Raw genomic sequence first — 21219 nt, 5'->3', positions numbered from 1 at the left:
GGTCGAGCCTACGGTTGCCCGGCGCGTTCTCTCCAGCCGGGGCCGAGGATTCCAGCACCACAGCCTGGGGCCTGAGCCCAGCTGGTGCGCACGCCAGCGGAACCCGCGCGGCGCCCGTGAACTTGGGGCCTGGTGAACTAACGGCTTGTCCGCGGCGCGGCCAGACTCTCCGGGAGCAGAGGTGGAGCGGCGGACCGAGAAAACGCGCGAGCCGGGAGCGCTGCGCACTGGGGCCCGTGACGGACAGACGGCACGACGGGCGGGTGGCGGACCTGAGGGTGGGTGCTGCCCGCCCCTAACCCGCCGCTACGGCTCGCGTCCTGCTCTCATCCGGGCCGCAGGCCGTGGTGAGCAGCCCAGCAGCGAATTGCGGCTTCCCGTCTGTTGTGCGCAACAAGCCTCGCCGGCTCCCGCGCCTTCCCGGGGTTCCTGCGGCGCGGACCGTGCGCTTGCTTTCGTTTTCTTCTGCCCTTTCTCTATCCCGTTCTTTCATAAACACGTATGTGTTTCCCTTTGCGCCTCCGAAACGGTTCTTAGAAGGTGAATGACTATATGGAGCTTTCTTCTCGTGCTTGGTTACCGACAAATTTTGCAGGGCGGAATGAAACTCTCGGTGTTTCCAAAGAGACGTGCGAATTGAGCTCTTTTCTAATTACAAACCTGCGATCTCACAGAGCCTTCAAGGTTACGACCGCAAGAAATATGAATGAAGATAAACCCTCAAATCTTGAGAATAAATATGGAGAACTTTATTAGTAGCAAAATTATAGTCTCTTTCTCTCACTCCACATAAAAAAGAATTGTAAATTACCGAGGTTCTCTGCCTGTATCAGTTTTATGTGCTGTAGCATTCCACCCCTCCGGACATAAATTTCCATGTCTGCAGAGCCTGGTCATAGGTAAAACCACATGTCCATTTTGAGTGCCTGTGTATGCTGGCACAGGGCACAGTGATCTTGCCGCTATGGACAGTTCATGGTGATGGAGGTTGAGACTAATGTCTTTCGATGGGCATGCATGGAGGGCTATTTATATTTAGACACCTGGGAGAAATACCTGGGATTCATAAGGGTATATACCAGCCAAAGAGGATTTCCTTTCATACGTAGCCTAAAAGTACAAGAAATCCTCAAGCAGAGAAAGGCAGAAAAATTCAATAGAGGCTGAAGAAAAGAAGGTTTTTCTGCTGTGAAAGAAAGAAAAAGGAAGAGAAAGATCGAAAGGGAGAAAAAGAGAAAGAGAAGACAAAATGTAGAGAGACAGATGCAGTGCTAAAAGACAAAATGGATGGAAATTCACAACAAAGGGATGGGAATGTCGCAAAAGACAGACTATGAGAGAGAAACAGGAAAAGGAGAGGAAGAACACGGTTAGGACAAGAAATATATAAAGAAAGATGGAAGGAGAAGAGAGACAGACAGATGGAAGGAGAAAGAGTAAACACAAAGAGATGTAGAAGAAAGGCATCAAGAAGGATGAAGAGACAAAGAGCGGAGCCCGGAATGGGGGTGGGGTGGGGTGAGGTGGAGTCGGGTGGGGTGGGGAGGAGAAGATAGAAGCCCTGGAAGCTGGGAGCCTTCCCAGGGCCTCACTTCTCAGATTTCCTCAACACAAGGGAAATCCAGGGAAGCCTTTGTGGGCGCCGTTTGTTTGCTCCAGACCCGGATCTGATGATGCCGTTGATTTGGTTTTTAAACAGTGGGTTTGCAGCCTTCTGGGCTGGGGCAGGGGTCTGCTAGCCATCCTTAAACCTTCAGGTTGGATTGAATTTCGGCCACTTTGATGGTCTTGTAATCGTCTCCCAGTTTTCCAATTTCCAATCCCCTCCACCCGGCTGGGGGTTGAAAAGGGACTTTAAAGACGCCTTTGATAACGTCTCACGGTTACATATTTCCATAACAATTTTCTTTACCAGATTGTTAAGTCTGATGCGGCCCCAGATGTTCTGGGGGAGGAAAAGGGAACTAGTCCCCCTGTCCCAGCCTGCCAGGCACTGGAGAAGGGAGTGGAGAGGCGAACTCAAGTGCCCCAGGACCCAGGACCCTCCTCCAGCCTCCTCCAGTCTCTACTCTCACTGTCCCTTCCTCCAGCTCTTCCTGGACCACATTTTCCAAATCCTTCTCAGAGCCAGGGACCCAACCTCTTCACACAGTTTTGGGACTAGTGCAGCCCTACGTGTCTCTTTTCCACTCAGACGTCCCTATTTTGGATCTCCTTGCATGCTCTCTCCTTGGTGATGGTTGCTGGAGTGGAGAAGTTACTTCGCACTCATGTCTTAGTCAGATTGATTCCAGGTGCCCCTGTTGAGAACTTTAATGGGCCTTCCTGGAGACACAGTGTCCTTTTAAATCAGGAGACTTTCCTTCTACCTCAAATACATTGATATGATTTTTACTGTTTGAAAGGCTGAGATGGAAACAGTCAGTCAAACCTGTCCTACCCTTAAGGAGGGCAGCATCTGCATAGTTGGGGAAATGAGATGTATGCAAATAACTTGGGCTGAGGGCTGAGTGAGTGTGAAGAATGCAGGAAAGAGGTGTTATAAAGTGGCCACAGCGTTCAAAGGCAGCAAGATGACTGTGGCGGGAGACATCTGGGAAAACTTCATGGAGGAGGTGGCATCTGCTCTGAATCCCGGGGAACAGGCAGCGTTAGACTGCATGGGGATGGGGAATGGTAGGCACTGTGGCAGGCTGATGGGGGAGACGTTTGGAGGCAGAGACACTTCTCAGTGCCCTCGCCCCAAATCAGACCTGGGTAGATACCGCAGCAAGCTTCACTTATTCAATTCATTTCACCCAACATTTGTTGAAACCGGGCACTGAACTGGGCATGTGCTGGGTGCTGGGACATAGGAATGAAAGAGACAGGTTCCTGCCATTCTGGGCATAGATTATGTTGCTTTAGATCATGTTCCACAGCGTTCTAAGGGGCTTCTCAGGGCAGTTGGAGCAGTGAAAGGGGGGCCAAGCAGGCACCTCCCAACCCCTACCCCTACTGCAGCCAGAGCGGTTCCACTTTTTATTTACCAGGATTCTCGTGAAATTTCCTTTAGAAGAAAAGGGAGGGGGGTGCTCTACTGTTTAAAAAGAAAGAAAATTCCTAGTTCATGCGTGTTTATGAATTATGAAAAATTGCTAGTGAATAACTAACTAAAGGAAAGCATGAGTGTGCATTTGCCAAAGACTGATAGTCCAGCTCTGGACACCTAAGTTTTGATTTAAAAGGCCCAAGGTCCCTTTTGTGCTTTTGCTGTCTGTGTTCTGTGGATAGTGTGTGCTGCTGTTTTCTCTAAAGTTGTCTTGCCACATCCTGCTCTTTTCTCCCACTCCTCAGTTGGTTGGGAGTGGCTATGTTCCAGCTATTCCTGGAACACTCAGGGGTCTTATCCTAATGATATCCCAAGACCAGACTTCCCAAATGCGGGCTGAACACAGCCCGTCAGAAATCCCACCCATTGCTTTTCGTTTTTATCTCATGAGTTGCAATATAATAAAACGTCAGCAGGGGGCAGGACAGAAACGTGGGGCGCTGCTCTCTAAGGGCAACGTCCATGAAAAGTGTGGAAAGCCCATCCAAGCACTGACCTTCTGGGTAGACTAAGATGAGTGCACACAGTCTTGTGTCTGCAAGAAGCTTACAGTCCTGTGGTGACTTCAGTGATATAGTCCCCTACTCTTTAAACAGGCAGAGGAGTTGGTTGGAGTTGTAGCTGGAACCCCAACCCTCTTCCAGCACTGCCTCCACCCCTGCAGTCCCTTGTGCCCCCAGAGGCCTAGCCTCCCCTCAGGGTCCCCACTGGTTTCTCCGGCTGCAAGGACCAAGGTCAGGGGAGCCTCAGCGTGGCTCTGATTCCCCGTGATGACTCCAGACATACATGGGGTACATTGACTATTGTGAGCTCCTTGCAGGTGGGATCCCTGAGGGACTAGGATGATGGAGCCCTAGGCTAAGACCTCACAGCTGGGAGAGAACAAGCCAGCTCTGCCCGCCCTCATCTAGGGGACCACCTTCCCCTAACCTAGGCTGGGGTCTGCCTACAGGCGTCACCCTTCCTAGCTGAGAGGGCTGGGCGCCCTTCTGTGCTGAGTCAGGAAGCATGTTGCTCAAAGTCTAGGTGTGCCTGTGTGCATACGCGTGTGTTTGTGCTTGTGGACTGGTGCAGGGGAGGGACTGGTCATTCACAGGTGTCCTCACTTCCAGCCTGCCCTGAGTGCCTTAGCCCCTCAAGCCAAAGACATGCATTAAGCACCCATGCTGCTCAGGGCCCTAGGCCGGCTCACTGGGAGGTAGAGCTGTGAACTAGACCCAGTCCCCACCTTTGGGGTTTGGTGGGGTAGACAAAAAGCTTCCCAGAAATGTGCCCCAGAGGCACCTTGCAGTGTGCTGGCCGGGCGGGTGTGCTGTGCGGAGTCCACCTGCGTGTGCCGGGAGGGGCGCCCAGCCTGCAGGGCCCCGGCCACGCTTGTCCTTTCACCCCCCTGTCTGGCAGCAGGCCAGCGCAGAGGGGACGTATCATTATTTGTTGTGTGGAGAACGGGAAGGGAGAAGTGAGAGGGCATTCTAGCACAGTGGCGTGGTGAGTCCCCAGCCAGAGCTACACCTGCATTTTAAGCCTGGAAGTCTTGTCTTTCAGTAAGCCCTACAGTCCCAGGCAAACCTGGAGGGCTGGCCGCCCTAGCTTTTGCACCAACCTCCCCCCACCCCCCCACCACCACTTGGGAAACTGCCGTGCAGCTGGTTCCTCCTTGACCCTCCTTCTACACCCCCACCCCTTTCTCCTTTTCCCCCACCCAGCAGGCTCTCCTCTTAGGTCTCTTGGGTCTCGCTCTGCCCCAGCCATGACCCCCCAGCCTGACCTCCAGGGCTGCCCACTTCCCTTTCCCTCGGCCATTCCTGATAAGGAGACTAGAAGCAGGTTTGCCCTTTCACCTCTGCATATCTCTCCACGGAGCCCGCGGGTCCCCACATCCTAGGTCACATCCTCTGCATCCTGCGGCCCTCCCCCAAGGCTGCAGGTTTTAGATGGGAGAGGACTGTGGAGATGAGGTCCTATCCTGGCCTGTCCAGGCGCCTGCTCCCAGGACACAAGAACTGCTGGACAGGATGGCTGAGCTGACCGAGTCCCGCCCTGCATTTTGACTGACATTCTTGGTGGAATTGGCCGGATGTTTCTCCTTCGCAAGAGACACAGCCTCTGGCAAGACAGCTGTGCCTCCTTCAGCCCGGTCACAGCTGGAGGTGCTGAGAACCCAGGACCCATAATTCCTACTTTGGGGATAACACCAGCAGGCCAAAAGGTCTCCAGGGAAGGGGTGTGGTGGCTTCTTTGGGGTGCTAAGAGGACAGCAAGACTCACATCTGAATATTTTCTGTTCTTGTTCTTCCTGAGCTCTGTTCTCTGCCTGGGTCTAGGAACCCCACATGGACACTCTCACCTGACTTGGGCAGGCAGTCCTGTGTGGGGAGCACCTGATACACAGAGACACCTGAGGTCTGGCCTAGGCCAGATGCCGCTTAAAGATCTGAGTCATGCCCAAACCTACTCCTTATTTTTGATAAGGGCACCATTTGGGGACATTTTGATCCAGAACTTCCATCTCCATGAGTTAGACGTATGATTGGATGCAGCTGTTATTTAAAGGGCATATTGTAGTGTTTGCTGATTGAGAAGCATTTCATAAGTTTGCAGTGTTTGGGAAAATACCATTTGTGTTAATAACATCAAATTTGTGGCCTTGAGATGGTGAGAATTGTATATTCAGAGAATTTTTGTCTTTGGTGAAATCTGTGAAAGTGAAAGTGTTAGTCACTTAGTGGTCTCCGACTCTTTGTGACCCCATGACTGAAACCCACCAGGCTCTTCTGTCCATGGGATTCTCCAGGCAAGAATACTATAGTGGGTTGCCATTTCCTTCTCCAGGGGATGTTCCCGATGCAGGGATTGAACATGGGTCTCTTGCATCGCAGGCAGATTCTTTACAGTCTGTGCCACCAGGGAAGCCCTTTGGTGAAATTTAGCCACAGCAAATACCAAAAGCAACATTCTTGGTGGAAGTGGAAAATTTATCTACCTGCAGCCTGCTGGGGCTATAAAGGAAAAGTAAAATGCTCCTGCCCTTGATCCTGGGTGATTTGGGTGGTTATGGGCTTTGTGTACGAATATGAGATTCAAGGCTCTTGTTTCCATTTCTTCATGTTTTATAGTCATGTTTTTTCAGGCTTTCGTCATGTGAGTAGCACCTTCATGATTTCGGCCACATCTGAGTGCCACTTGTACTATTAACATTTTTTTTTAAATTAACTCACCACACACACACACATGTCCACATACACATGAACATCTTTTCAAAGGACATTGTACAGTCCTACTATAAATGGAACACCAGTAGCACTTGTCTTAAACAGAGGGTAGCCAGAAAAATAAATAAAACTAAGGCATAGAATGTGATTACACTGTAGCTCGAGTTGCCTTTGGAAGGCTTTGAGTCTAAAGTTTGCTTTCTTTTGTTAAACAGGAATGTCAGCCACTGTAAAAGGCTGTTTAAGTCCCATCAGCCACAGTTTTAGTGACCAGACATAGCTATTATCCAAAGGGCATACTGTGATCAGGTCTGAGAGAGAAGTGGGTGGGCATGATTATTTCATTCTCTTGAGAGCACCATCTAACATTGTTTCCAGTTCTACCCAGGGCACTGAGTGGTCCTGCCCAGGTGGTATTTTTCTCTGGCCATTGGCACAAAGCATCGACCACACCTTCCCTGGATCTTCGGCCATCAGACACCTGCTCACCACCCACAGGGAGAGGATCGATGGAGTTACTGGAGACAAGGGGTGCTGGTCTTGCCTTCTCTGATGTCGCCCAGAATATTCCAACCTTAATGAGACAACCCTAGAAAGACTGTTTCCACTTTTCTTAGCAGAGCTACAGGGAATTTTCCATAATGATTATGAGAAAACCCCAAGCGTGAGAACAGGCAGGGCATGTGAGCTTGACTTCCTGCTGCTGATGACTCCCAGTGGTATTTTCCGCTCTGCCCGCTCCCCTGAGTGCTAGACTGGTATGTCCAGCTGTCTGCGTGTCCTCTCCGATTGCAGGCTTAGAAGGCGTCTCAACATAACAAAGCAGAACCCTCGACTCGGCCACCAATCGGCTCCTCTTGCAGGGGCACCATTTCAGCCACAGGCGCTGCCCCTCTCTAAGTTGCTCAGGCCAAAGACCCACATGGTCCCTTTCCTTTCCTCACCCCCCACATCCATTCCGCCCCTCATCCGATTGCTCCACCTTCCAAAGTATCCAGAATCCAGTGAATCACTCACCCCCTTCTGCCCTCCATCCTGGTCCATGGCCCCACCATCTCTTGCCTGGACGCTGCCCTGGACCTGTTCTCCTTGCTCCTCCCCATTCTTCACACTCCAAGGCCAAGAGTGATCTTTGGAAGAGAGAGGCCTGACTGTGTCACTCCTCAGCTCAGACTCCTCCTGTGGCTTCTCCTGGCACTCAGAACTGAACTCAGACTCCTCCCGTGACCCAGGCCTCGGGCATTGCCTTCTTCATATCCTGCACCCCGGGCTCATCCTACTCCAGCTGTGATAGTGTCTTTCTGCTCCTGCAGCACACTCCCACCTCAAGGCCTATGTCCCTGCTGCTCCCTCTGCGCATGCTCCCTCCCTGCAGCACACTCCCACCTCAAGGCCTATGTCCCTGCTGCTCCCTCTGCGTGTGCTCCCTCCCTGGTCCTCATGTGACTCCTGCTCTGCCCCTTCTCCTTCTTCGGGTCCCCATGGAAATGGACCTCCTTCGGGAGATGTCCTCACCTCCCTGAGACGGCACCTTCCTCATTGTTCTCTAAGCCTTTACCCTGCTTTCTTTTTTCTCACAGCATTTACCACTACTGACCTTGTTTGCCTGAGAAAGTCCGTTTCTTTCACTTTTGAGGGATGATTTCACTGGATACAGAATTATTTCAACAGTTCAAATATTTCACTTCCCTTTCATCTTGCTTGCTTGGTATCTGAGGAAAAGTCTGATATAATTCTTACCTTGTTCCTCTGTGAGTAAAGCATTTGCATTTTTTTTTTCCCTTCTGACTTCTTTTGAGATTTGTTCTCTGTCTTGATTTTCTGCCATTTTGGTGTGGTGTGGTTTTGTGTAGATCTTTTGGTATTTATCTTGCTTGATGTCCTCTGCTGATGCTTAATATATACAGTAAAACTTTGTTAAGATTTATCTATTTATTTTTATTTTGTGTTTTGACTGTGGTGGGTCTTTGTTGCTGCATGCAGGCTTTCTCTAGTTGTGGCTGGCGGGGGCTACTCTTCGTTGTGGTGTGCAGGCTCCTCATTGCGGTGGCTTCTCTTGTTGTGGACATAGGTTCTAGAAGCATGGGCCTCAGTAGTTGCGGCGTGTGGGTTCAGTAGTTGTGGCACATGGGCTTAGTTGCTCTGCGACATGTGGGATCTTCCCAGATCAGGGTTTGAACCAGTGTCCCTCTCATTGCAAGGCAGATTCTTAACCACTGGACCACCGGGGAAGCCTTGAGTTACATATTTATTTGCTTATTTCTGTACTGTCTCCCACATGTAAATTCATGAGGACAGGGATTTTGTCTGATTCACTGCTTTATTTTACTGTTTGGAATAGTTTTAGAAGCTAGTGGCATTCAATACATATTTGTTGAATAATTAATTAGTAATCACATATAGAGTCTCTAATTATGTTTGTGCAAGAAAGCCATGTCACACCATGTAATTCACATTATAAAGTGTCATTTTATGTTTTCTTAATTTTAAATTTTTAAATTTATTCTTGTATTTCAGTATGAAATTGGCAGCTGCACTTTCTTGAAATAATATTAATATAACAGTGCCTAGCACTTACCAAGTGATTACTATATGGCAAACGTGGTTGCTTCACATGTTTTCACTCATTTAATCCTCACAGGAACTCTTTGAGGTAAGTATAATTATTATCCTCATTTAGAGGTGAGGTGGCTGAAGCACAGAGAGGTTAAGTAATTTGTTCAAAGCCACATAGATACCGAGAGGTGAACCTGGAATTTGAATTCATGAAGCGTTGCCTGAGTCCATGTGGTTTCGTGAGCTAACATCTGACTTCTGTCTGTCTGTGCTTTTTTTTCCTGAGGTGTAACTTACGTGAGCAAAGTGCACTAACCCAGGAGTACAGGCCAGCGAATGTCCGTGTATTCCCGATCTGAAACTAGTGCTTGCCTAGTGTCCCCCAGGCCTCCTGGTGTCTCTTTGAGTCAGTTCCCCACAAAGTAACCTCTGGTCTAACCTCTGTCACTAATTGATCTTGGGAAGAACTGCCTTTTATCCTCTTTATTTTTTTTAAAAAGTGTTAGCATACTTTTATCTGTCTTTAATGTCCTTACTTGATTAAATGAAGAGTAAGAACAGTAGGTGATAATTTCAAGGAAATCAGGCCCTGCTCTCCCCTGCCTGGCCCTGCTGTTAGCTGCCTTCCTGAATCTCCCAGATTGAGGGAGAGGTGGGCCTTTTTGAGAAAATTCTGTACGTTTGTCACAGCGTCAGGCCTCTGGCAGCTATTTGAAATACCTGCTGGTGGATGGATGGATAGACTGACTGGTCCTCCTCTGAGATGCCCTATCCCTGCCCTTAAGGGGTTCCCAGGGAGAGAACCGTCTTTGTCTGGGTTGAAGGCTCCAAGCTTCTGGCTGGTGAGATCAGTGGCTTCCAGCCTGGTACCAGGAACTGAACATCACCTTCTGGAGTCCCCTGGCTGGACACCCACACCCCCACCCCATACTCACAGGATGCTCACCACCCTTGCCAGCACTCTCCAGTTCTCTCCCAGAAGGCCCAGCCCCTTGCAGAATGTCCATAGGGTCTGCTTCTGCCTCTAGCCTTCCTCTTCCCCGTGCCTGGCCGGGGACTAGGGTGGGGCAATCCAGGATCAAAGCCGGGCTGACCGGGGTGGGGGTGGGGCGGGGGGGGGGGGCGGTGTGGGGAGCGGGGAGAGTGGTGCTGTTCAGATGCTTCTCTGCAAGTGGCTTGGGCCCCAAAATCCTGCAACTATTGCCCTTGGAAGCCCAGAGTGTCCTGTGGCCCTCTGTGGTCCTGATGGTCATTCCATCCCTGACATCCCCGACACATGCATGCACACACACAGGTGCACACATGCATGCATATGCTCACACATGTGCACGTATGTCCTGTCAGAGAACAGAAGGGGCAGTGACAGTTGGAGGGTCCCAATTCCCAGTCTGAAGGTCCCTTCCCCTTCTGCCACTTACCCCTGGCCTTGTTCCCATTTTCTTCCCAAACTTTTGAAATACTCAGGAGCACCTGGGAGCCACTGCATGTTTTTATTTTAGTAAGCCCAGGCGAGAGAGTGAGAAAGAGATGGTGTACAGGCACAGGCGAGGCTGCACAGCGAACCGCCTGGGACCTAGTGGGACTCACAATGAAGGAACATGATCTTTATCCAGATTAAAGCATGTGGTGGGCCCTTCAGTGTACTGGGCACATGGCCAGATGGGGATGGGGCAGGCGTGGCATTCCTCCTGGAGGGATGCTAAGGGACAGAGTTGTATAGCATCGGGTTTGGGGGTATGGGGGGAGTCCTGTTCTTCCCCTCCATGGCACTCCACGTGGCCAGGCTAGCCACAAGCTGCCAGGTTCCCTGGCCTTCTGCAGTGGCCCAGAAGGGGCAGGAGTGGGATGGAGACTCAGAACCAGAGCTGTCTCCCCTGCTCCAGCCCCTTCTAGTGCCTTCTCAGAACTCACCGACTTCACAATCCCTGGCCTCCCCACTCCCCGGGCCCTTCCCTGAGTGTCAGCAGCAATTTCCTGGCAGACCTGGTGACAGTAGCCTGAGCCGGCCCAAGGGAAACCCAATGCCATGGTGTCAGCAGCGGGTGTCCCTTGGTGTCTGGGGAATGGGGCTGAGACTGTGCAGAGCTAAGCTGCCCGAGGGGGTGGAAGGGTTGTGATCACCCTGCCCCCGTGGTCCCTGTTCCTCCCACACTCAGTGCAGACAGCTGTGCCCACTCCGCCTGCACCCGAGGACCTGGGCAAAGATACCTCTTTCCTCTTCACAGCTGGACCAAAGCTAAAAAGTCACCCACACACTGAAGACAGTGCCTGGGGGTACCAGTGCCCGGCTCTGAATCAGCACACGCTCTTTTTGATCTCGCTCCAGCATGCAGAGAGATGGCTTCATTCCAGATCCCATTGACGGCCAACAGTTCATGCCTTCTGCCCCTGCTTTTACTTTGCTGCTGGGTCTGTGCATGACATCCACCTTTTCTGTGGTCCAGAATGCTCGTTATGGGAAGACTGGGTCTCCTCCCGTCTGTATCCCCCTCGGGTCAGTAGGGTATGTGCCAAGGACTGGTCCCTGAGAGTGGAGGCTGCTCATATTTTGTTTAGTCCAATTGCCACTTAACACACTGGGGTACTTACACGTGTGTGCCTGCTAAGTCGCTTCATTCATGTCTGACTCTTGGTAGCCCTATGGACTGTAGCCTGCCAGGCTCCTCTGTCCATGGGGGTTCTTCAGGCAAGAATACTGGAGTGGGTTGCCATGCCCTCCTCATGAATAGAGGAATACTTCTATTTGAAATTTGACTAATGTGGCACTACTGTATGCACATTTTCCTGAATAATGTGTGCATCCCCTGCCTTTGGCACAGAGCAGGGGAAAGTCCAGTTTGGCTGCTTTGGACTGGATCCACTCGACCTACAGAAGGGTGGCGAGACTCACAATGAAAGGGCAGCTCTGATCCTGATCCCAGCCTGGGAGGGCTGGGAGATGCATCCAGAGGCCTGGGCCAATGGGCCAATGGGCATTCATTTGCTTTGGGCCTAAGTCTTGGCTACTGTCCAGTTAAGCTCTTTTCTCAGGGCCATCAGATCTCTGTTGTTGTTACTAGAACTTCTGTCACATGGGCCATCTGTTCAAGAGCCCCCTGCACCCCTGTCAGTCTTCTGCCTGGGGCACAGCTGCAGACTCAGTGCTTGAGGCTGGTGGGTCTCTTTTCTGGGAGCCGTGGAATGTTGCCCCTGGGATTCATCTTAGAGTTTGCCTGAAAGTCTTGTGTCCTCCTGTCTCTTCCTCCAGAAGAGGAAACTGAGGCTGAAAATGGCAGGAATTTGCTCAGGCCTGTCCAGCCATTGGAGAGTCTACAGTCCAGGTCTCCACATCCAAGTCCCTGCTGGCCTGGACTGTAAGACATCCCCTGTTCCACATGTACTGAGTACTTGTAGTGTGCAGAGCTCTGCACTGTGCCTCAGTGTGTGTGTGTGTGTACATGCTCAATCGTGTCCAACTCTTCGCAGCCATGGACTGTTGCCCACCAGGGTCTTCTGTCCATGGTATTTTCCAGGCAAGAATATTGGAGTGGGTTGCCATTTCCTCCTCCAGGGGATCTCCCCAACCCAGGGACTGAACCCACATCTCTTGCATCTCCTGCATTGGCGGGCGCATTCTTTACCACTGGCGCCACCTGGGAAGCCTGTGCCTCAGGTTAGGTAAGAATGTCTCCAAATAAAATATTACAGTTGTTCTCAAACTTGTGGATTTTATGGACCAATTAAAAATTAAGGGGATGGACATAGGTTTGACAATTATAATTTTTCCAAGAATAGGTTTTCCAGAAGTCCTACTTTCATCATGTTTTGTAACAAGAAAGAAAGAATATTTAAAATCAGAACAGGAATGATATTTCAAATTTAAAAGCTGACTAGATGTTACCATATTTTATTGTTTTTAGTTGCTAAGTTGTGTCCAAATGTTTTGCGACCCCATGGACTGAGCCCTCCAGGTTTCCTTTGAATATGGGATTCCCCAGGCAAGAATACTGGAGTGGGTTGCCATTTCCTTCTCCAGGGGATCTTCTCCACCCAGGAATCGAACTCATGTCTCCTATATTAGCAGGTGGGTTCTTTACTACTGAGCTACCAGGGAAGTTCAAATGTTACCATATAAGGATTATTGATTTTTCTCTTTCACCTCTGACTGGCAAAAGTGTCATCATGGACCGAAACCCATCTGTGAACCTGAATTAGAAGACCCGGTTCTGTCCCGAGGACCTCATGTTTTGATCTAAGGGGACCTGGGGATTGGCTCAGATATCCTCTGGGCAAGGATGGCCCATAGTGTTGGAGTGTGATTGGCATGTGGACAGAGCCAGTCCAGGCCTTTCTCCTGATGCCCAGAGGCTGGGGAATAGGAGAGTTCTGGGGAACGCCTCTGGGAGCTCTGTCCTCAGCTGTCTGACGTTATCGTTTCCATCTGGAGGCTTTGATCTGAGAATTAGCCGAGGCTGTCCCATCCATGGAGGTTGGAGCACTGGCCAGAAAACCTGAGCCTGGGGTCATTGTACCAACTTCTCTTCTTGGCTGTGTGACCTTGGACTAGTCCCTGAATCTCTCTGGGCAGCTTTCCTTGGCTCACAGGGCACATGTAAAGATAACCTCTCATATAGCAAGTATATACTCCTATGGCCACAGGGGCTTTTTAAAAAGCAGTTGCTCCAAGATCCCAGAGCACCCTCTGGCTCCCTCTTCAGAACCCTTCCCCATACCCCATGGCCCCCAGGTCTTCATGTAACCTGAGATCTACCCAGGGAGATCATTGTTTTCCCAGCCTCTTGCTCCTTCAGGCCTTGATTCCCTCAACATGACCCTGACACCTCGCAATTGCCCCTGGGTTCTGTGTGGTTGACTCACTGTCAGCACCTGTCCCCTCTGGTGCCAGCTCCAGCCTGGATACCCTTGCCCGGACTCTGTGGTGACCCCAGGCAGGGGCTCTTCCTGCTATCGGGTGGTGGAGACCGCAGTTGACTCTCCCTCGACTCCTTCCCATTATCCCTCATTCCAAAGGCCAAGAGGAGCCAAAAAATGACTCTCTGTTGGCTCTTCTGGGCTCCAGGGGCTTCCCCCAGCCTCACAGCATCCTCCCCTCCTGCCTCTTGTCATGCCAGCAAGAGGGACTTGCTGGGACTGCCGGCTGCCGACCCTCTGCCGGCTTAGGGAAAACCCTGTCTTTCCCTCCCTCCTTCCTATTCTTTTCATCCTTCCTCCAGCCCCCTGGCCCCCCAGGTCCTCTCCCTCTCAGCCCTTATCTGCCCCAGGATCTGACCTGCAGATGCACTCATGGCTCGGCGTGCTCCTGACCCTGGGATGGCATCACCGCCCAGCCTGCCTGCCCCGGGGCCAGCTCCGGCCTGCTCTCCTTCCCTTTAAAAGCCCCCATGTCTTGAAGCTGATTAAAACAAACACAGCTCATATTTTTGTTCTTAATCCAATTCTGTGCTGGGCTAGGGTTGGGGAGGGAGGATAGGATGACAGAAGCACATTCCTCGCCGTGCCAGGAGAACCAGACCAGGTGCCCGCCAAGAACTCTGCAGCGGCTGGGGCGGCCATGGGCCCGAGTGGGGTGCTGCCTGACCTTAGCAGAGCCCCTCCCTGAGCAGGTCAGGAGGAAGGGCACGCTCTCCAGGCCCTCCCAGGAGGGGAATGAGAGGCCCTTCCGGGAGCAGAGGAGCCAGCTGGGGGGCAGGGGCTCCAAATAGAGGCCTTTATTCTCTCTAGTCTGGAAACAAGACAAGATCCTCTTGTCTCAGCCAACCCCTGCCGGTGACATCCGTGCTTAGCACTTGGCCTTGGCGTTCCTTAGGACACACAACCCCAGATATGTGCTGTGGACACCTTCCCTTGGTAGGTTTGGCCCATAGGTCCCCGAGGACTCTTACTGTCTGAGCCAGAAGTGATGCCTCCATCACCCGGAAATTCCCAATGAAAGGACTGCCTGCCACAGAACATGGAGAGGAGGGAGGGCCCAGTGATGCTGTATACAGTCCAGAGGCCTGGGCTTGACCTTCCTCTGCCACCTACCTGTTATAGTGTGGCAAGTTATTTCATCTCTTACACTTCAGATTCATCGTCTGTAAAATGAGGGTAGAAGCAGCAGTACCCGCCTCATAGGAGTGTGAGCTGAGAACACAAACACTCAGAACAGTGTCTGGCCCTGTATTGTAAACTGCACTAAATATACGATCTCTATTTGGCGTGTACTGGAATCCCAGGGACAGGGGCACCTGGTGGGAGGCCATCTCTGGGGTCGCACAGAGTTGGACACGACTGAAGCGACTTAGCAGCAGCAGCAGCAGCAGCAGCACTATATTCTGGAGCCATACTATATGCCACTACTATAAGAAATCTTGATTGTTGTTGTTTGCGAAGGCAGCTGGAGGTAATCCTGGGTCCATCATCTGATAGCTGTGTGGTCCTAGGCAATCATGCCTGTTCTGTGTGCCTCAGTTTTGCACCTGTAAAATGCAAGCAGCCTCAACTTCAGAGGGTGATGGTGAGGTTTAAACATAATGATAACCATGGAAGCGCCTGGCACTGTGCATGGCCTATGTTTATGGAATCTTAAAAAATTATGTGATCTCATTGTTAAATGAGACCTTAAGAGACACTCTGGTACAAGAGAGGAGGGAGGAAGATGGTTAAATCAAATAAAGATGGAAAGAGGAGAAAGAAAAGGTAAAAACAAAGTGAAATGGTCCACAGCATGAGAATTGGAGGGAGATTAATGAAGAGGAAGAGGAGAGAATGAGAAGGGAGAGGAAAAATGAAAAAAGAAAAGAGCAGAGAAGGAGCTTGATACAGAAGACAATCAAGAAAGGAGGGGCAGTGAGCAGGATGGAGCGGGGGTCCTGGCAGACCTCAGTGAGGGGTCTTGGGGTCTACTTTGGGAGCCTGGAGGCAGGAGAAGATGGGAGCAGGTGGAGACTCTGGCCGCTTCTTCCTTTCCACCAGCCTTCACATCTCCCAAGCTGGGGACCACACCCCCTGCCCTATTCCCACTGCCCAAACACTCAGAGCCAGAGCATTCTCTGTACTAAGGAGGAGAGGCTTCTGGGATGAAGTTCCAGCTCTACATTGGAGAGATGCTTAACAATCTGCACCCCCCCACACCCCCCATGCCACATCCTTACAAGCCTATAGGCTCAGTCTTTCAGGGCCAAACAAGATCTTCAAAATCCATTGTTTGATATACACTAACATATGTAAAACAGATAGCCAGTGGGAATTTGCTGTATGACTCAGGGACCTCAAACCAGGGCTCTGTGACAACCTCGAGGGGTGGGATGGGGTGGGAGGTGGGAGGGAGGCTCATGAGGGAAGGAACATATGTTTACCTATGGCTGATCCATGTTGATGTATGGCAGAAACCAACACAATGTTGTAATTATTCTTCAATTAAAAATAAATAAGAAAAAAAATCCATTGTTTGAACGCTAGTCTGACTGGCTCACCTGCCTGGCTAGCTCCAGAACAGGCTGAATCTCTCTTAGGACAAGACCCTCCCTGCCCTTCAGGAGCATTTGCTGAGCCCCTTCTGAGGCTGATCCATGGTTACTCTGGCTTTAGATCAGTCAGTCCGTCAGCACCAACTTGGTGAGGCCTTATTCTGAGCCCTGTCAAAGGACAGAGGGGCCAGTCAGAGGGACACCTCAGAAGACTGCCTGGCCCATGGAGGCTGGGTGACCGGCTGGGCCTTGCTGAGATATCCTTGCCTCCCTGGTGCAAGGCTCCCTCGTTCTCCTTCCCTGCCCCATTGGTCACTAGGCCTGGGCTCTGATAATTCCCCACACCACAGCTAGAAACCACAATGTATCAGTAGGTCAGGGGGAGGGGGACTAGAAATGGCCCGTAAAAGCCTCGGGCTCCCCATAAATGCAGAGCAGGCCTTTGAAAGCCCAAAGCACTTTTATGTGCTAGTTAAAGGGCCTTCCTGTTGTGTCGCCAGGATTTACAGGGAGGTGGGTGGGGGAGTGGGGTGAGGTGAGGCCAAGTGCAGCCTCCACCTACTGACACTCCCTGGGCTTTTCGAGCTTCAACCTTCTGGGTCCCAGAGGAGAAAGGAGGAAGGGGAGGGCTTCGCGACTTCTTGGCTGTCACACTCCATTTACCAAGCAGGGACTGCGAGTCTCCTCCTTGGCCCTTTGAGATCCTGAACCAGCTCACTGGGGCAGTGATGACCAAGGCAGGGACGTATTCCAGGCCAGCAGCGCCCACAGCTGTGGGCAAGGAGAGGCCAGGCTACCCGTGTGGTGTTCAAGCACATAGGAGTAGGAGAGTCCAAATGGCTTTGTTTGGAGAGATTGTGCCATCACCAGTCTCGCTGTGCCCTGTGTCTGATGCCAGCATTAAGGGATCACGGGGAGAGAGCCGGGAATCTGCTCCAATCTCGACTCTGTGAGTTACTGATGCCTGTCCATCAACATACCTCCATGGGGCACCCTGTAGGAATGCTATGTCAATGAATTTAAACTTCAAAAAATAAAAAGGGAAAAGACCAATGAAGTTAGTGTGCTATTCTGGCTACCATCTGTCATGGAAAAATGAGTTTACTTTCCTCTCTGCAAGAGCGGAAAAGGACCCTCCCTGACCCGTGTGGAGGGGCGAGTTGCCCCTCTTTGTTGCCCCAGCATCATGTGAAGACCCAGCGTGTTCTGAAGAACCAAGAACCCACTGCTGTGCATGTGTGTGCTCAGTTATGTCTGACTCTTTGTGATTCCATGGACTGCAGCCTGCCAGGCTCATGTGTCCATGGGATTCTCCAGGCAAGAATACTGGAGTGGGTTACCATTCCTATTCCAGAGGATCTTCCCAACCCAGGGATCTAACCCACCTCTCCTGTGTCTCCTGCATTGGCAGGCAGATTCTTCACCACTGTGCCACCTGGAAAGCACATCCCTGGAGCCAGGCATTGTGCCTGGTGATTCACTCACATTGTCCCATATTGTCCCATTTCAACCTCCCACTGCTCTGCAAGGGAGACACCAGCATCCTCCCCATTTTATAGTTCAGAACAGAGAACTGGCAAGTGCCAACCTCTTCTCCTATATCAGACCCATTTGAGAAACAATATGTGCATTCTCCCCTTTCATCCTCCCGACCTCCCAGCTAAGTAATATCAACCCTGATTTGCTTATGAGGAAATGGAGGCCCACAGGAGTTTGTTGACTCAGGGAAGGTCCAGGTGGGTAGTACCCAGCCGAGTGCCTTACTCCTCCCTTTGTTTCACTGGAGCTGTGGGTCTCCCGCTGTGCTTGTGCTCAGATGCCAGCATTGGGAGTGGGGAGAAGAGCCCCACTCCTCTGCTGATGTCTGAGGAGTCTCAGCTTTTGGCCCTCAGGCCTAACTTGTCTTTGTTTTTCTAACAGCCCCATCCCCTTGCTCTAGCTGCCCTCTCCTGGATCACTTCATCCCTCCTGGGGAGCAGCAGCCACAGCACTCTCAGCCTCCTGGGCGTGAGACCCTGGGGCCCTGTACACAGGCAGGGGGATTTCTGCATTGACCTCGCTCTGACCCCTGTCCCCAGCCTGCTGGCCCCAGGTGCCCATTGTGGCCTCAGGCCTCTGGCATTCTTCCCTGACGCTGCAGCTCCCCTCTGCTCCTCTGTGACCCTATTGAGTTTCCCCAGGTCTGGCCAAACACACACTGCCATATGGGAGAGAGTTACATTTCCTGTATATGTGTCAAAATATCTGAGCGGATGTGAAATAGATCAGACATGTATAAAAATAAACTTTTATGGGGTGACTGACTACTCCCCTCCAAGGGGAATCAGCGATGCACTCTTCATCTGGGGCCCAGAAGGTTGGCTAGGGCCATGGGGACCATTCCCCACACCCGGCTCCCCATGGCTGTCCCCCCTCACTTCCTCAGGCTAGGCGCCGGCTCTTCTCCTGGAAGGCATTCTCCCAGGGGTCCACAGGCATGGGGACCCTCCAGAAGAGGGCTGAAAGCAGCAAGCTACCTCTCTGGCCCCACTTTCTTGTTGGGAGTAGCAGGTCTTGCTCTTTGAGTTCCCTTTCCTCTGGCAATCTATGATTCTACCACCCTGGGGTCCCCAGGCTAGGCCACAGTAGGGCCGTTTCATCACCTCTTCTGTTGAGCAGAACAGGAGGGTTACACGTCAGTTGTCCTCTTCCTGCTGCATTAGTGTGAGGCCTGGTGGACTGGGAGCTCAGGGTTCTCTCTGTCTAGGCACCCCTGCTTGAGTTTACCACAAAGGCTTGTGAAAAGCATCTGTGTGTCAAGGGCATTTTGCCCATCCTCCTGCTTCGGGCTAACTGGTTCAATTAAACAAGGCTTTTTCTCTTTATTGGGCTTTCCGGGTGACACTAGAGGTAAAGAACCTGCCTGCCAGTGCAGGAGACGTAAGAGACACGAGTTCGATCCCCAGGTCGGGAAGATCTCCTGGAGGCTGGCATGGCAACCCACTCGGGTATTCTTGCCTGGAGAATCCCATGGACAGAGGGGCCTGTCTACAGTCCATAGGGTTGCAAAATCCATAGAGTCGCAAAGAGTCGGACATGACTGAAGTGACTTAGCATGCACACATGCACATTCTCTTTATTGCTAAAAGTTTGCAGAAAGCAGCACACCAGCTTTACGTCAGAAAATGTCCCCCTAATTGTTACCCTAAATTCTTCTGCACCAAGATCCCCTTTTACCCTTCTCCTCAGTCATGAGCTAGAGAGGATGCTCTGTGGTTTTGGACAGCCCAGGAGATTCCTGCGCTGACCACTCTGTGACCCCTGAAGCAACTGAGGGGAGAAGAGCCTCTGTGCCAACCCATGAGAGTCCCACCAGACCCCATTCTTGGGCCACTGGTTTCTGTCTGGCAAAGAACCCAGCCTGGTTACTTCTGTCTTTGCTCAGCCAAAGGGCCAGAGGGTCTCAGGGTTGAAGACCAGATCTCCAGCACATAAACTTGGTCAGAAGCCAGGGTCTAGATTCCATTTCCCCACAACTCTCCAGGCTGGAGGCTTCCTCTTCTCCTCTTGTCTCCCACACCCTGCTTTCTGGTCCTGGGCCATCACTGCAGACACCCTACTCCTATAGACACCGGCATCTGATGGACATCTGCAAGCCAGTGTCCAGAGTTAGGGCTACAAGACCAGCTCTTGGGCTGCAAGACCAGCTCTCAGCTTCCAATCAGCCTGACTCTTCCATCTCCAGGCCACTGCCCACTGCTTCCCAGGCCTCTTTGAAGCACCTTGTGTCCAGACCAACTGAAAATGCCAATTTTCAAATTCAGTTATTGAATCTGAGGTGCAGAGTTCTGCTAAGTGGGAATACATGGGTATTAATATACTAAGAATGTCAATGGGGGGCAGTATTTTGGAGAGGCCAAGGGAAGGACAGGTCTGACAGCTTGCTCATGGCCCCCTGGGTATTCTCTAGTTCTCTTCAAGACAAAGAACCCCTGCCATAACCCTAACCCTGCCATTCGAGACACTTAACTCTTAATCAGGTCCCTGTGAGTGAGAATAATGAGTTGACTTGTCTAGGAGCCCCAGGAGCACTTGTTAGTGAATGAACTTAATGTCCAACATGGTATTTTTACAGCTGAGAAGCTCTTGAGCCCTTGTTGGTGACCTTGGGCAGGCTATCACCTGGGAGTTCAGGCTGCCAGTCTAGCAGGTGGTCTCTTGGCTTTCGATACCCAGGCTGACTGAGTTCTGATCATCTCCTAGGAGGTGAGGCAGCCTCTGATTGGGCCCAAGTTCTTCCATTGGTTGATATACCCCATGCTGTTCCCTGGAACATCCAACCAGCTGTGGGCTGGATTAGAAATTTTCCCTCTTGCTTTTGGCTCCCGCCTCTTCTAATGACCAGCTGCATGTGGTTAGTGCTGTCAGCTAGAGGAGCAAGAAGTCACCACGACAGGATCAGCAGTCTGCCCAGCCCAGTGCCCCACCTGCCAGTTGAAACTCCTCGGGGTCATCCAAGCCCAAATCAAATCCAAGTTGACCAGCTGCTTTGTCAGCTGTAGCTTAGCACCTCTCTTCCTGACAGAGGCCTGCCTGCCGAGTCATTTGGTTCCCCCAAGCCCAAGCTCATCTGGTCTGTTCCCAGCTTTCTTTCATCTTTTCTCTCTGGACCTCCATTTTGGTCCCAGCATCTTTGGAGCAGAGTCACATGGGTGGTTATATGCCATCTTCCCTGGCAAGAGCCTGCCTGTAACTCAGAGAAGGGGCAGGTGGGCAAGAATCTCAACTAAGGGCTGGCCTGAGCATCCTCAGGTCAACAGCCAGGCTGAGAGGGTGGCACAAACTGCCCTGTTGGAGGACCAGCCTTGGCATCTCCCCAGGAGCAACAAAGGGCCCCTTTGGTCCTGAAGAATGGGTGTGGCAGCATCTTTAG

At 51.5% G+C, this 21219-nt stretch overlaps 1 protein-coding gene across 2 annotated transcripts in view; it reads left to right on the top strand.

The window, feature by feature from the left end:
- Window positions 1-21219, top strand: part of SLC6A17 (solute carrier family 6 member 17) — a 133864-nt gene that overhangs the window by 15114 nt on the left and 97531 nt on the right. The gene's annotated exons all lie outside the window — the stretch shown is intronic.

This window comes from Bubalus bubalis, chromosome 6, assembly GCF_019923935.1.
Source record: "Bubalus bubalis isolate 160015118507 breed Murrah chromosome 6, NDDB_SH_1, whole genome shotgun sequence".
In the NCBI taxonomy this organism is placed as follows: domain Eukaryota; kingdom Metazoa; phylum Chordata; class Mammalia; order Artiodactyla; family Bovidae; genus Bubalus; species Bubalus bubalis.
The sequence above is the reverse complement of the archived record's forward strand: the minus strand, read 5'-3'. Positions and strand labels throughout refer to the sequence as shown.